This window comes from Cornus florida, unplaced genomic scaffold (assembly GCF_030987335.1).
Source record: "Cornus florida cultivar Cherokee Brave unplaced genomic scaffold, ASM3098733v1 CherokeeBrave_3.0.0_Hap2_Chr09, whole genome shotgun sequence".
Taxonomy (NCBI): Eukaryota; Viridiplantae; Streptophyta; class Magnoliopsida; order Cornales; family Cornaceae; genus Cornus; species Cornus florida.
In genome coordinates, this window is record NW_026775579.1 from 90,660,628 (window position 1) to 90,676,869 (window position 16,242).

A 16,242-nucleotide genomic window follows, 5' to 3' on the forward strand; every position below is an offset into this window, starting at 1 on the left:
AAGTAACTAATGCTTTAATGCTACAGACTTTAGCACAATTCTTACTGTTTTTTAAACAAGAATGGTTTTGGTTCGATTGTTGATTTAACCCTAACCAGAAAGCCTTTGAATGAAAAAAATGAGCTATGGTGGGCTGTTGTTTTATCAATTAATTTCTCCTTTCCTTCCCTTTTCATTTTCTTCATCGATTTAAGTAAAATAAATCAAAATTTGCAAATACATTGTTCTTGTATTTTACCTTATCATCAAGTAAGTATGGATTCAAGAAGGCTCAGTAGAGACAACCGCCCCAATAAACTTTTTTTAATATATATTTATTATTGACTTAAAATTTTATCAAAATTCTAATAATACCTTGATTGATAAGACTTCTAGTACATATTTGGCCTCCAATCGCCATAACCATCATCTCTATCTCATTTTGAAGTTCTAACTAAAGTCATGACTCACTCTCCTTCTAACGAAATCTATGGATTTGAAATCAGAAATTTAGAAAGTAACAATGAGTTTTCTATCCCTTATTGTACTTCTTTTATTTTTAGTCGTTTACAACTGTAAATGTTAAACTTTTATCAATTCATGATGAAAATATCAATTAAGTTAATAATAATAATAATATGGTCATTTTCTTAAAAAATAAATTGGAAAATAGAATCACATAGGTTAGTACGAATTGTGCATAGTTAAATGACAGGAGTAACACATATCTTGCACATGAGACGCATAGAAACAAGCTACTTATTCGACCTACAGACTATAAACCTAGCTCTCGCATACACATTCAAACAAGCTAAGCAACCTTCATGATTCTTGTACGGAAAAGTATCCCCTCATGGTCCCATGATAAGAATATAAAGACCTACACCTTTGTCCTACTCAATAGGTTACCGGACTATATACTATAAATACACTATATATATATATATATATATATATATATAGGTATTAAGTAGAAATCTTATATTTTCTCTTTGATTCAAAATTAAAAAAAGAGTGATGGCACTTCTTATATCAAGCCTAAAATTTGTTTGTTACACTCAAATTAAGGCTAATCCAGACTTGGACAAGTAGATTTTGAACTTTAGTTGGTCAAATAAAACCAAATATCATTCAACAATCAAGTGTGAAGTTTATATCATGGAATTGTACTTGAAACTTTTTTGTGGTCGGGTGAATTAATTTGGAACTTAAAAAGTGTTATGGCACGTGAATGATAGAATGTTTATATGAGATTGTAAAGGGTAACAAAATTTTCTTGATAAGACAAATATGATCAAAAATATATATATATATATATATATATATATATATTGTTTTTTATTGAAAATGGGTCGTTTGGTTTAATTATTATATATTTTTTAAAACAACTGAAACAATAAAGAGAAAAACGAGAAGGGACACCGGACCTCATAAGATTTTTGGTAAATCCGTAAATATGATACCTTCTTTCTACTCACTTTTCTTACCCTTCCCCTTTTACCGAAAAATAACTTACTCTTCCCTCCTCTACCCTCTTCCCTCTCTCAGTTTCTCCTTCCCCTCTAACTACCTCCTCTTAAGGATACATTCTTTAACCAACTTTTTTTTATGCACCAAAAATTAGGCAAGAGAAGGAAAAGGTAGAAAAATCAATTCGTAATTATAAAATATTATTTTTAGCATTCAATTATTTACAAAATTATAAAAACTCTCATTCTTTTCCTTCTAATCAAACAAAATAAAATGTGACATTGTTCATTTTTTCCATCAAAACAAACAATAATAGAGGGAAATAGCATGATGTCTATAGTGATTTCTCATTCATCTCTCTCTCTCTTTATTCAATTCAATTTTTTATTACTTGTATCAAACGGAAGATATAATTTTTTATCACCGTTTCATATAGGGTTTGTTTGGTTGATTTGTTGGGACAAGTGCAAAAAATACCTTAAAATATATTCCGCGTACTATTTTTATTTCATATTTAAAAAAGTGTACAAAAAATATCCTTAATCTTTTCATATTGTACAGAAATACCACTAAATCAGAATTTGACATAAATTAGTATTGTAATACTCATTTTGGCTTTTTTCTCTTTCAAAAATATTCAATGAGGTATATATGCTACTAATCTCATAGTACATGGGTATTATGTGTAGTGACAGACCTAGAAATTTTTTTGAGGGGGCGCTATTGAAAAAAAAAAAAAAAAAAATTAAAGACAATTTTTTACCGTGTCTGTGATTTCTAAATTACCATGGATGTGGGATGTGCAGAAATAAAAAAAGTTAATTTACTTTACTTTCTTTTTTATCTTAAACTAAAACGCAAGAATATATATAGTAGGTATTTTTAAAAATTAAGTGAAAATATCAAAGTGTGTAAGAAAGAATCGTGAATGTGGAGGGCGGTAGAGAGTGAAAAAGAGATAATTATTTTTTGTATCAAAAAAATCAGTGGGGTCAAGATGTGAGGTGTGGTATTTTTATAAATTGGGAGGGGGGGACTTTTACAAATTGAGAGGGGTCATTTTTAAAATTTTAACAAAGAGTATAGGTAATAATGTAAATAAATAAAAAATTTCAGTGGGGGCACTGGTCCTCGACCAGGTCCGTGCCTGGTTATGTGCACATTACCTTATATATATATAACTTTTTTCTTTATATATATCTCTAAACTTTTTTTTTTTTTTTTTTGAAACTTTGAGAATTTTTAAAATAAGGATTTGAATTTTTTAAAATTTCAATTTACTGTTTTCTACTAAATCCCAATATCAGTGTACATTGATTTTTGGAGTTTGAAGTAGATTTATTTTTTTTAGTTTGCACTTTATTTTTATTTTTTATTTTTATCTTTACTTTTATTTTTATTTTTATTTTCTATTTTTATCTTTAATTATCCATTGTATGCGTCCTCCAATAATGTCATTTTCAATCATTTTACAAATTCATTTATTTTTATATATTTTATAAAATGGTTCAATAAAGGTAATTTAGTCAACTTATGGTTTAAATTTGTCAGAGGAACGTATTTACACTAAATTGAAACTTTAGGGGTATTTTTTTGCATGTTAGGACCGTCCTCCAATAGTGTCATTTTTGATCATTTTACAAAATTATAATTTAGTCAACTTTGAGTTTAAATTTGTCAGATGAACTTATTTGCACCAAATTAAAACTTTAAGTGTGTTTTTTACGCGTTAAAAATGTGATATGCATTATAAATATATTTTAGAAGGGGATATTTTGCACTTCACCCTTGATTTGTTACTCATGAACAATTTCAAAAAAAAAATAAAAAAAATAAAAATAAAAAATAAAAAACAGCAGATGATATAAAAACCAGTTACCAAAACACAGACCATATTTTAATTATTTTCTCATAATCACAAAACTAAACCAAATGCCTCTGTGTGTATAATAAAATATATATATATATATATCGTCGTGTTAGCCAGTTCGGTACAGGTGGGCCCATATTAGAGTGCCACAGATGCACTGTTGGCCTACGGACATGAAGATGTAAAACACGTACACCCCAGTGAGTCAGACTCAGTGACAGGCATTGGCAACATCTGAGCCCGACAAATATAGTGAAGCTCCTGACTTTTTTTGGCGACACTCCTTATCTTAGCCTTCTTCCTCCTCCTCCTTTGGCAGAGACTCTTAATTTGTTTTATTTATCTATATCTATACGTCTGTACATATAATAAATAACATGTTTATTAATTACATTATTTATTTCTGATGAATGAACAAAACAAAGCCAGAAGAGGCGTGCCTGCCCACGTCATCATCTCCCTCTTTTGCTTCTTCTGAATCACTCCAAAAGCTCCAAAACAAAAGCTCTCCACAAAAAAACAGAGTCAGCTTTTGCTTTTCTATTTAATCCTCTTAACTGTTCTGTTCCTTCTTCATGAATGTGATTCAGTGTTAATTCCCATACTGCCCATGGCATGTCACACAAGCATTTTACATTTATCATATGTCAGCTCTATTATTTATTTACTTTCATGTGTACAAAAGCGTCCTGGTTGGTCAAATAAGTGGGGCTATATCTTTGTAGCTATATGGTGGACGGTTTTTGAAACTTTGAATTACTACTGAAAGAATGTTTGTACTTTGGCTATCCATATACCGACACCCACCTTGGTTAATTCCCAGGCATTAATATATGAGCCCCACAGAATATATATATATATATATATATATAGCTTATGATCATGTAATTCTATGGAAAGTCCAAGTTATTAAAGTCAGTACTCCATGGTCCATGTTTACCTCCTAGTAAGTTGTTAATTTAGAAGTGTGAACAATGATCCCTACCACCCTTAATTCACTTCATTTTTTTTTTTTTTTTTTTCACAAAGTATTTCGTAAAATTTATGTAATTATGTTACCTTTAGGCTTCATTTGTTTGTTTGGATATAAAGTATTTTAAATTTTTTACTTATTTTTTATTTTTTAGTGTTTAATTGTTGTAAATATTTAGGAAGAAAAATAAATTTAAATTTTTTTAAAAAAAACTTATTTATTCATTTTTGGTACGTTATTTTTTACTCACTACTTAATAGACTTGACCTAAACTTTTGTAAAACACCGAAATAAATAAATAAATATATATATATATTTGGCATTTTCTTTCGTAAAAGATAGGTCTTTTCACTATGCTAATAGCTTATTACCACAATTTACTCATCTAGAAAAGAAAAGACTATAGTGTCGGATACATGTACTATAACCATGGACGGAGCCCGTTGGGCTGACCCATTAAATTATATATATATATATATATATATATATAGTTTGTAAAATATCATTTTGAGTCCCTTTGAAATTTATTTTTCTTTCTAAAATACCCTTGTTTGAAATTTTTTATACATACAGGTACATAATTTGTAAAACATCACTTTGTGCCTCCGACTATGTTTAATTAGTCTTTAGATGCAAATAATTTTAAGTTTTTGTAAATTACAATTTAAAATAACAAACAATAGTTTTTTATTTTTTAAAAAGGAAAAAAAAAAGAAAGAAGCAAGCAAGCAATAGAAGCATTGTGGTAGTGTGGCAGAAGTGCGAAAAGAGGTGGGGTCATAGGAAGACAATGTTAATTGCTTCTCCATTAATTTTTTAACCAAACAACCTTTTTATTAGACTATCAATTAGGACAAATCTCTAATCAACATACAAAAACATGCAACTTGAGACGTAGATGGTTTAAGAGCACTACATATGATTGGTGTGTATGAGAGAGAGAGGGGAAAGTGATTCTCTTTTTATCCTTTCTCAGTCACCAAACATGATAGGGTTCATGATTAGAAGCAATGACTAGTAGAAAATTAGGTCCCCTAAATATGGTGTGAATAGGGTTTAGCATTTAGTAAATATGAAGAGAGACAAGGGCTGAGAAAGCGATAAAGAAAAGATTAAAGTGGAGGCTGGATGGGTGGATATAAGACTGAAACGTATCATTTTCATCATTAAATTTGGATACTACGCGTAGCTTTTGATACCCTATGCCCCTAAACCCTTACCATAAACATTACTTCCTATTGGACCATGAGGTGACCCACTCCATATCTTTCAACCCTACCCTATTAAAATTGGATCAAAATCCTTTCTCTTCAAAGGAACCACTCTAATTAGTAAATTCCATTATCATGGATGATAACTCAGGTTATTGTAATTGTGTGAAATGACTAAAATTTTAAATTTATTACTGAATTTTAAAATTCTTTTAGATATGTTTTACACTATTATGGTAACGTGAGTTTGTCATTTACCGTGATCAATTTCATTGATAGGGGTGGCAAAATCTCTATACTCGGCGAGTCCTCGTCCCACCCCGTCCCTGTTATGACGAATTTGGGAATTCATTTATGTAAATGGAAAGGGAATGGGGATTGTATTTGAAACCCCGGCGGGGGATAGGGCGGGGCTGGGGGAGGGTAACCCCGCCCCTCCTCGCCCCATTTATTTTGTATTTTTACAAAACTGTTCTTACATGTTACAAAATATTACTAAATTACATAACTATATATATAATATATTCACTTCTGAAACCCTAGATCTATTTCCTCGCAGCATAGTCGTCGTTGGAAGAATGTTATTCGTTTTGATTGATCATGTTAAAAATTTCCAGACTATTCCAAAAAATGTTATATGTAGTTTTCCTATAAGTTTGATCGGGTTGAAATGATATGTTTTAAATTGTTATAATTCTGCTGAAGTTTTATTAAATTGAAAATAGTTGTGTTAATTTTGTTGATGGTGAATTGGAATTTTAAAAAAGTTATGCGGGGCAGGGTGGGGTGGGGACGGGAGCTAATGTGGCGAGGCGGGGCGGGGACGGGGGAGGGAGTTGAAATTTAAACGGGTATGGGGGCGGGGATGGGGGTAAAAAATTTGACCGGGGATAGGGATGGGAAATGAGATCCTCGCCCCACCCGCCCCATTGCCATCCCTATTCATTGATTGAATGACTGAATGAGACGAGTACTCTTACTGTGACAAAATAAGCCATAAATAAAGGATAAATTTCATTTGCATCCCTTAAATTTTGTTAATATTTCACATAAATTTTCTCTATATTTCATAATTTTACTTACCTTCGTTTTATCTAAGGGGTGTACATGGTTCGATTTGGACCAATTTAAAAGTTTTTTAAAACCAAACCAATTCTAACAGATTCATAAAATTTGGAACTGAACCGAACCGAACCATTTGACCAAATGAACCAAACCAAACCAAATCGTGAAAAATCAGTTTGGTTCGGTTCCACGTTTTTCTTTCTTTCGTTGTTACAGACGTATTAATATTTCAAAACCTACATGCATAGCTATGAACCAAGTTACCAACACATTCAGAACTATAAATATATTCAGAACTTTTAATTCATAACACTTTTGTAACTGAAGTAAACAAATTCAGAATTACGAATAACCTAATACATTTATAATTATTAATTCAACAACAAACAATAAGCCACAATTCAAAATTTAGCCACTATAAAAAAATAAAAAATAAAAAATCATCTAATAAATTGATAAGACCTAAAAAAAATTAAGAGTGAACCATATGATTGATAGTTGCTACGAACTTCTAAATAATTTGAATTGTAGGATTATATTATATTATATATATCATATACAACTTCTAGTTTGGTCCTAAAGGATTTCAAGTCGTGACCAAACCGTATCTTTACGATTTCATAAATATAGAACCGTGACCAAACCAAACCATTAGTAAACCAAACCAAACTGTCCGGTTTGGTTTGGTTTGGTTTGAATTTTCAGTTTGATCGGATTTTTGTGCACCCTTAGTTTTTTTTTCCTAGTTGGGACTTACACACACTGCCTTCACTGAGATTCGAATCCCTGACCTCCTTTTGGGAAGTAGAAGTCTTATACCGCTAGGTCACAGGCCTGTTGGTCACCCCTAGTTTTGCCCATGAAATGTTTGCAGACATTTGGAGGCAAAATGCTCAGACATGGAGGAATGTGTTACATAAACCAAAACCTCAACAGAGATAAGTAGGATTATGAAACAAGAAGGAGATCTAAATAAAATATTGACGAATTTTAAGAGAGGTAAATGGAATTAACCCTGAATAAAGTCACAAGAACGAATTGGAATCCTCGATGTATCGAATGAATTTCAACTTACAAACGTAGTAATATATAAATCTTTGAGTGTTTATGCGTGTAAGTGTTAGGATCCGTCAGATACGTTACAACAGGTACAGATGATCCTAACTCTATAGATGCCCTTTCTGCGTGAGTGTTCACACATGTAAATATTAGAATATGTATGATGCGTTGGAGCAAGTACATCACACCACAATGCAAGCATCACACCCTAAAACCCTCCTCTCACAACCAATGTAATAGTTCATGGGAAGGTGGGCCAGTATGCCATTGGCAGTGGGGGTGGTGGTGTTTAAGAAATGGGGAAAACAAATGTCAGTGAAGATGCACGATGAGATTGGACACAAGTATCGCTAGGAGGCAAGGTGTACGACTTAATGGAGATGAAAACGCCCCACCAACTTCCAAGCTCCTGGAGGCTCATATCAACCACTGAATTTGCCTCGCCAAAATTTAATGTTTGGACAAACTCATGTGTGGCGGACAGGGTGTCCTACTGTTTCAAGATGGTGAAATCAAAATACTCTTCAAGTCTCATATATTCTCATTGGAATCTTTGATTACCACCACCACCAAAATTTGGTCAACAAAATCGCTCAATTAACATTATGAGAGTGTTTAAACCAAAAATAAATATAACTTTTTTTTTTTTTTTATTATCAGAAAGTCAAATGTTCCAAGTATTTACATCTCAATCATTTTATTGAACATGTACAGTTGTGTTAGTGTAAAATTATATAACTGACTCCAAAGTTTAGATTCAACCATTGGTCTCGGTAGAAAGAATGCATTCTGTTTTATTTTTAGGTTCTTATTGTCGAGTATTTTGTTCATGTGTTGTACTATAATAGACAGCTATAATTACTTCAAAGATACCTTGAATAAGTTATTTTTAAATAAAAATTTTCATTTTCTTTTAAAATCAAATCACTATTAGTTTTACATTCAAAATCTATTATGGGGTGTGTTTTCCAATAATCAAGTGTGTTAACTATATATTTATTACTAAACTCGTATATGCGAGGGTTCGCATGAGTGCGCACTTTTACGAATGTTACGAACCCTCGTAAAACACAAATTTCTTATGCTTCTAGATTGATCCATGGATTTTAGTTTGTAAACAGATTGAATTCTGATTTGATCTAGGCTTAACCAATAAGAGACTTACAATTAATCATTTGTAAAAAAATCAAAATTTGTTGCTATCATTTGTCCCATCTGATGATACTTGCGTCGTGATAGCTATAGTTAGTGTTACATTTAAAAGGATCGTATCCACCATAGATCTGGAATCTGAACCAGTTGTTTATCAATCAATGCTAGTCCATTGAAGCACATCATGACCCAAATAGGAGAGTGACCCTTCAGAAAGCAGAGTCTTGAAATTGAAATCCAGACTCCTTATCAAGTCATTGAATTTGACAGCTTGAAATGCAGAAACCAAGACATTCATAAAAAGAGTAACACAAAAATTAAAGTATACACCGTGAATAATTTGATAAACTAATAAATTGGATGGATGAACCCAGAGGAGAGGAGAGGTTAGGAAAAAAAAACAAAAAACCAAGGAGATGAAAATTCACAACATTTATTTTAGTTATAATAACTTGTGCCCCCTTGGGTGGGGGTAATTTTTATCTCTCACATATGTATATAATTACAAGTAGTTAGGCAAAATACCTATGTTATAATATACTAACACAAGATGTTAGGGGGCAAAGAGTGTAAGAAAATCTTCTCCCGTCAACAGTACATCCTGTTCCGTCAAGTTCGAAATGTACTTTATAAAAACGTTGCGATATTCATTCCAAACTGAACGAAACATGTACTATTGTTTTACTTCGGGTCTGTAATGATGCAGGACAGAAATTTAGTCGGACCAACAAGTCTGTTTTCAACAAATGAAGAGTGTTTTTTGGGTAAAAACGATACATTGAGAAACACCCACTATCTTTAGCTTATGGTTCATGTTAGTTTTTGGCTGAAAACATTAGTTTAGTGTTCCGAAATATGATTTTCTTATTTGTTAGGAGACTTTTTGATTATTTTTGAATTTTTGTTCGAGGCCTTAACTAAGTTTGATTGCTCTCAAATTTTAGATTTAGTATTTTTTATTTATTAAGTTTTTTATTCTAAATTTTAATTTTAAGCTTATTTTTAGTGTTATTTTCCTTTTGCTATTAGATTTTTTTTTTTTTTTTTTTGGTTTCCTTCTAATGTTAATTTTATTATTATTATTATTATAAATACGTATATTGCAAAATGTAGAATTAACTTTTACTTAATTAATTATCAATACAATAACAGATTTATCTGAATATATCACTTATTTTGTAGATTCATTACATTCTATTTTGTGGATTATAAAAAAATCCGTTCATTTTGAACAAATTTATATCTTCTAGTTGCATCACGCAACTCCATAAATGGTGATTTCACATGAAAAAAACCATGCAATTTGCTAATTAAAGGTGAGAGTTACTAATTTATCCAATGGAAAATGATGTTTATGATATGATAGCACAAGTTTATCAAGAGTATTTGAACCTATGGCTCATAAGACCACACATATTACATATATAACCTCCAAAGGAATGGATATAGACATGGCATGGCTTAACAATGCAGCATCTCTCACTTTCAGGATATAAATAGACAAGTACAAACTTAGAGACTTTTAGCATAGCTTCAATTTCCAAGTATTAGGGACAATAACTGTACAATTTTTTTACCTTACAGGTGACAAGAATTAAGATGAGTCACATTCACCACCTACCATTAATTGATAATTATTAATTGAAGTGTAAATGTGGAAAGAAAAAAAAAAGAAAACAAAACAAAAAATGTTTAAAAAAGAAAAAGTGGTAAAGCACCAGCCTCTCTTATGGACCGGACTAGTAAGACCAGAATTAGAAAAAAGTCGAAACGAAAATGGAGACCGGAGAAAAGATGAGCATTGAGAGGAAAAATCTAGCAATAATTCACACACGAACTTCAAAGAAATATAACAGGGATGTAATTGTAACAAAATAATCATCTCTATTTTTTTTCCCCTTATTATGGAGTGATATATTTAACGAAATGATAAATACACAACTTTTTAATATATGCATTTTATGGGTTTATTTTTAATAAACTAATTAATGTAAATGTTTTCCATGTTTAATTTTCTTAAAAATTAAGAATAATCTCGTAATTTCAACAAGAATAATTTTTCTAAATAATTAATGCAAATTTGTTCGATTCCTTCCTTTTTATGAGATTATTTATCTTAATATATTGTTAATGTAACACACTACATTATAGTATAATAAATATATATGAATTATTTACCTTAATGATATTTTCTTTATTTATAAAATAGACGGTGAGAATTTAAATTTTTTAATGGACAAAATAAAAAAATTTATTTCATAACTAATGTAATATATTGAATCTTGTCTAATATTTATTTATTTATTTATAAAAAATTAAGAGGATCCGTCACTCTAGTATTGAGAGAACTGGAAGTATAGGCTAGATGCGTGTAGAGTAGAGTGTAGCTTGTACATATATGTATATATATTATAAATATAGATTTATAGATAGATGTACGCCGCCGATGGAGAGGCGCAGTACATTGGGGGGAAGTTGAAAGTTGAGTTGAGTGGGTTCACGTGTTTAAGTTAAGAGGATGTTATAGTATAGACATTGACAGCTTAGCTTTCCACTCAACACTCCCTATACTTTTAGCCCCTAAGTTTTACTTTTCAATTAGGTTTTCATTAGGGACTCATTGGTTTCCGTTGCCGAGTAAGAAATTCAATATATAAACCCTAAACAAAATTTTACTATTTTATCCAATTATTAATGCACAAATGAAATTTTACTACAGTATATAATTAGATCTGTCAATGAATCTAATTCGAATCGGATCGATCAAATTCATATCCTATTTGTTAAGTAAACGGATTATCGAATTCGGATCACTAACGAGTTTTCGAACTGAATGTTCCAATCCATATCCTATTTAGCTCGGATTCAGATCAGATCGGATTCGAAATCGGATTAAATTAATATTTACTAACATATAATTATAAAGAGTATGATTTTATTAGTATGTGTATTAAGAGATTTATTAACGTGTGGATGAGAATACCACAATATTTTAATATAACATTATTATTATTTTAGATTTTTAGGTTATCTTTAATACAATTTTAATAAGAGTATTGATATATATATGTGTAAAATTATTGATAAATAATTATATATATTTATATATATAATTTTAATCGGATCGGATCGGATTTTTATTGGATCGGATTAGTATAATCCATATCCGATTTGTTAAGCTAACGAATTATCGGATTCAGATCATAACTGAGTTATTGAATTTTTTGTTCAATTTATATCTGACTAATCGGATCGAATTCGGATCAGAATCCGCTCTATTAATAGGTCTTTGTACGACGATTGACGAATGTAATTGATCCAATATCATAGGAAAGAATAGAAAAGAAAAGATTTGGTATATTCTGTATCCAGATTTTGATAATCAATGAAATTTTATTTTGGTGGCGAGTGGTTTGAAATTAAATGTGACAATTGAGAAGCAGCATTAAAGGCGTGACTTATAAGAGGCCAGTGAATGGGCTTTGGATGTGGTGTTGAAAATAAATGGATTGATTGAAATTGACTGATTCCTTATCTCTCTGCCAAATGTCTTTTTTTTTTTTTTTTTTTAAGGGACCCCACTAGTCCCCCTAGGGTTTCTTTATTCTCCTCGTCTCGTCCCCCTATATGTAGGTCATAAATAAAAGCTGCATGCTAAGGACATGTGAGCCCAAGCCCAGCCTCAACTAGTTCTGGACTGCTCAAGCTTACCTTTGGGTTGGGCTGGTGGTCGATCAAAACAAAACTTGTCATTGAAGTCCAAAATGACCAACTTGCTCAATAAGATGGAAGAAAATCGGATAAAAAGGCGAGAAAATGATTGAATAAGATAATGAGACATTCCTAAAGAACAGATAATATCCTTCCTCTCTTTGGTTGGTAGATGTAGGAACGGATTTTGAAATTTATGTGGGAGGGGGCAATAGGCCTTCTTATATCGGGAGGGGCAACATTAAAATTTTATAGGCACATAATTAAAAAAAACATAAAAATAGTTTATATAATACTATAATTTTTTTTTTTTTGCCCCCACTGACTATTGAATAGATGGAAGAGGAGGGAAGTTTTTAGAAGAGAAGGGACGGCAGAGATTACAAATATTAAGTTTATCTAATATTCATGAAGGGTAATATTGTAATTTAATACATATATATATATATTTATAACCACCTCGTTCCTCTTCCTTCCTCTCTATCATTCATAATTTTAAATTACAGTACAATCTTTCGTAAAATTTTGACAGAAGCCTTATAAAAAAGTCATTGCACAACTCTAAAGCGGCTCAATGGTATTTCCTCTCCTTTTTAGAAGTGAAAGGTAGAGAATTCGGTAAACATTGTAGGAGTTTCTTGCCCCAAAAAAAAAAAAAATAGTTTATGGATTGGGCCTAGAAGAAAAAATGGACTCGTAATATTGCTCGCATAATTAGAAAGATTTGGGCCTAAGCCCACTCGAGATTAATATAACTTACAGAAAAAAGAAAGGGTAAGGTCCAACCCAAGTGTATATATATACAAAGGTTGGCACAATATGTGACTTTGGTGAGAGGTGATTTACTTAGTAGTAGTAGTTACAATAACAGCAATCAAATGTCAAAATAGAAGAACAAATAACACTAAAATGTACTGTAACATCAATACGAAGTGTCGGTGAACCGACACATGACTAAATGTACGGATTTTGGACCAATTTGGCACACACGATGATCCATGCCCTAGCTTGAAGATGACTTACGAACACTGTGACTAGGATTCTCAGCCATGGAGGCCAAGAATTAATATGGTTTGGATGGAGACAGAATGCTGTGAAGCCTGTAATCTAACAAGTTTGATTGTGATGGATAATTCATTTGGTAGAATCATGAATGATAGTGAAAGGCTTTGGGCCCATTTCACAGGACCACTTGGCTCAATCATTTACATCTGAATTGATTTTGTGTGGCTTTCAAACCAATCCAAAATAGTCCTAAGTGGATAAATTTAGTTTCCGGATTTGTAAAATCCGTCCACCACGATAGTGACGGCCCTCTTAAAACACTCTACAATAGCAGTTTTGCATTGCGCAAGCACTTTTTTGGGGATGACTCCAAGGAAAACTCGAATTTCATCGATAATATTGTGCATCTTAAAGCACTCTATAACTACCAGCAAATATGTAGTCCCTCATCTCACATACTTTATATGGTTCTAAGAGGACTTGAATTCATAACCTTCAATTTGTGAAGTAAAGCCTCTTCACATTAGCTATTCCTTTCAGAGATCCAACTTTTTTAACTCTCTACAAACATAAAAAAACAATTTTTAGAGTTCTTTTAAAATTATTTTTCTAGTAACAAATCAAGCAGATTTTAAAGCATTAACGTTTACACATTTGTAAATTTAATCTTCTAAACTACTGTCACACCATGTGAAATCATCTATCATGCATGTAAATGTTGTCTACTTTATTTCATCTTTAGTTATTATTTTCCAATAGTGGTAGTAAGGTACATATAATGATCCTATGTCGCTGCACTCTCTGCACATGAGAAAACAGCCAAGAAAGACACTATTTTAATCAACAAAAAAGAACAATGCATGTGCATCGAAAGATACATATACAAACAAAAAGATGGAAAAGATTCATCTCCAACCATGCAATTAATATAATCCACATGGAGATACAATTTTTTATATCCAACTGATTAGCACTTAAGCAAACATTATGATTAAACATTATAGTTAGTACATTTCATTCATTATCTTATCTGTACCCTAATGATACTAATTGCAGAATGTCTCTAAGGGGGATGTGGACTGGTACCCACATGATCTATACATTCAAGTGGGCCAGAAAACAGAAAGATCTCTTGGCCCCACTTTGTAGATTTTGGGATCAAAACCCAATCTGTTGGTTTTTTACTCAAACTCTTGTCATTGGGATATAGTTTTTATCTATTTTATTATTGTGTGATTTGTGTTCAAGCTAGACAATGGAAGAACATTCTTAATATAAAAGTTTTAGATTACAATACCATCTTTTATAAATTGTAGATAAAGATGGATATGGTAATAAAAATAATTTAATTTTTATTATTCTTTTCCCTCCTAACGAATGTAGTAAGTCAGTTTATTATATTTTCTTCCATTTAACCGAATAAAAAAGAAATGACATAATTTTTTTATTAAGAATATCTCATTTTTTTTTTATTGTTTTATTATTTTTTTTTTTATATTCAATGGTATAAAATCAGTATGTTGAAATTAGAATTGAAAAAAAACATAGTCCATGTAATTTAACGAAAAACCAATTCCATGGTAACAAACATAGCAATCTATTTCTAGTGAACATCAACATGAACATGGGATTTAACAATATCCTTCTAATTTATTTAAATAAGTAGTTGAGCCAATTCTTTTATGAACAATTATGGAGCATCAATTACAATCAAATATGAATGTAAGAGAAACAGATAGGTAACCCAATACTTTTATGAACTATAATGCACCATCAACTCCAAACAAGTGTGTGTGTGAGTGTTAGTGTGTGTGTGTGTGAGAGAGAGAGAGAGCAGCACATGGTTAATAAGGGACAAACCATTGGTGTTGGGTGTTTCCACAAACGAAGCACTAGGTCAAAGAGGAAGCATACAAATTACAAACCATGTGACCGCCAGCTAATTAATCTCTTCATACTTTGCACCATTTTTGTAATACTAACAATTAAGAAAACAATCATTCAGTTCAGCCCTGGTGGTCAGGATGGGATCAAGTCCCATTAAGCCACTCTTCATGCATCAACAACCACCCATTCAAGATAATGGAGTAGTTTACCTCCTTTTATTTCATTAAAAAAAATAGTCTATAATATATATTTGATAATCCAACATCTGTATAGTGGATGTTTCTATCTGAAATTTAAAACAAACAAATTGAAAAAATCATTACATCTGGATGTTGTATCGCATTGGACGGACTAGTTCACACATGTGCCGCATCAAACGGATGCCAATTCATACATGTGTGTGAATTGAGATCCATCTAATGTGGTACGGATTGTAAAAGATCTAGTTTTTGGAATCGCAAATAATCTTGTTTTAATCATTTAAAAGGCAGGAAACATTTTGTCTACAACTTTTATTATTATTAGGAAAGGGGAAATAAAAAGCAGAAGGTTTACAGTCTTTAAAAATTAAAATGATTTGTAAAACAATGCAGTGAAAATAAAAACCACTGCATATATATAGAGGTGGTGGTGGTGGCAGCAATGGCATTAGTGGAATAATGGGATGAAACAAAGTTGACAATAACTAACCTGTCTTTCTTTCTACCAACCGCTCTCATTTTCTCTTCATCACAAGCCACTGTCTGCCTCCTCCACGTTGGTATAAAAGCTTGTGGACCTCACTCTACTCAGATCAGATCTTATGCAAAACATATAAATATTAGAAAATGAGAGACTGGGATCATTAGTTGGCTTGGTAC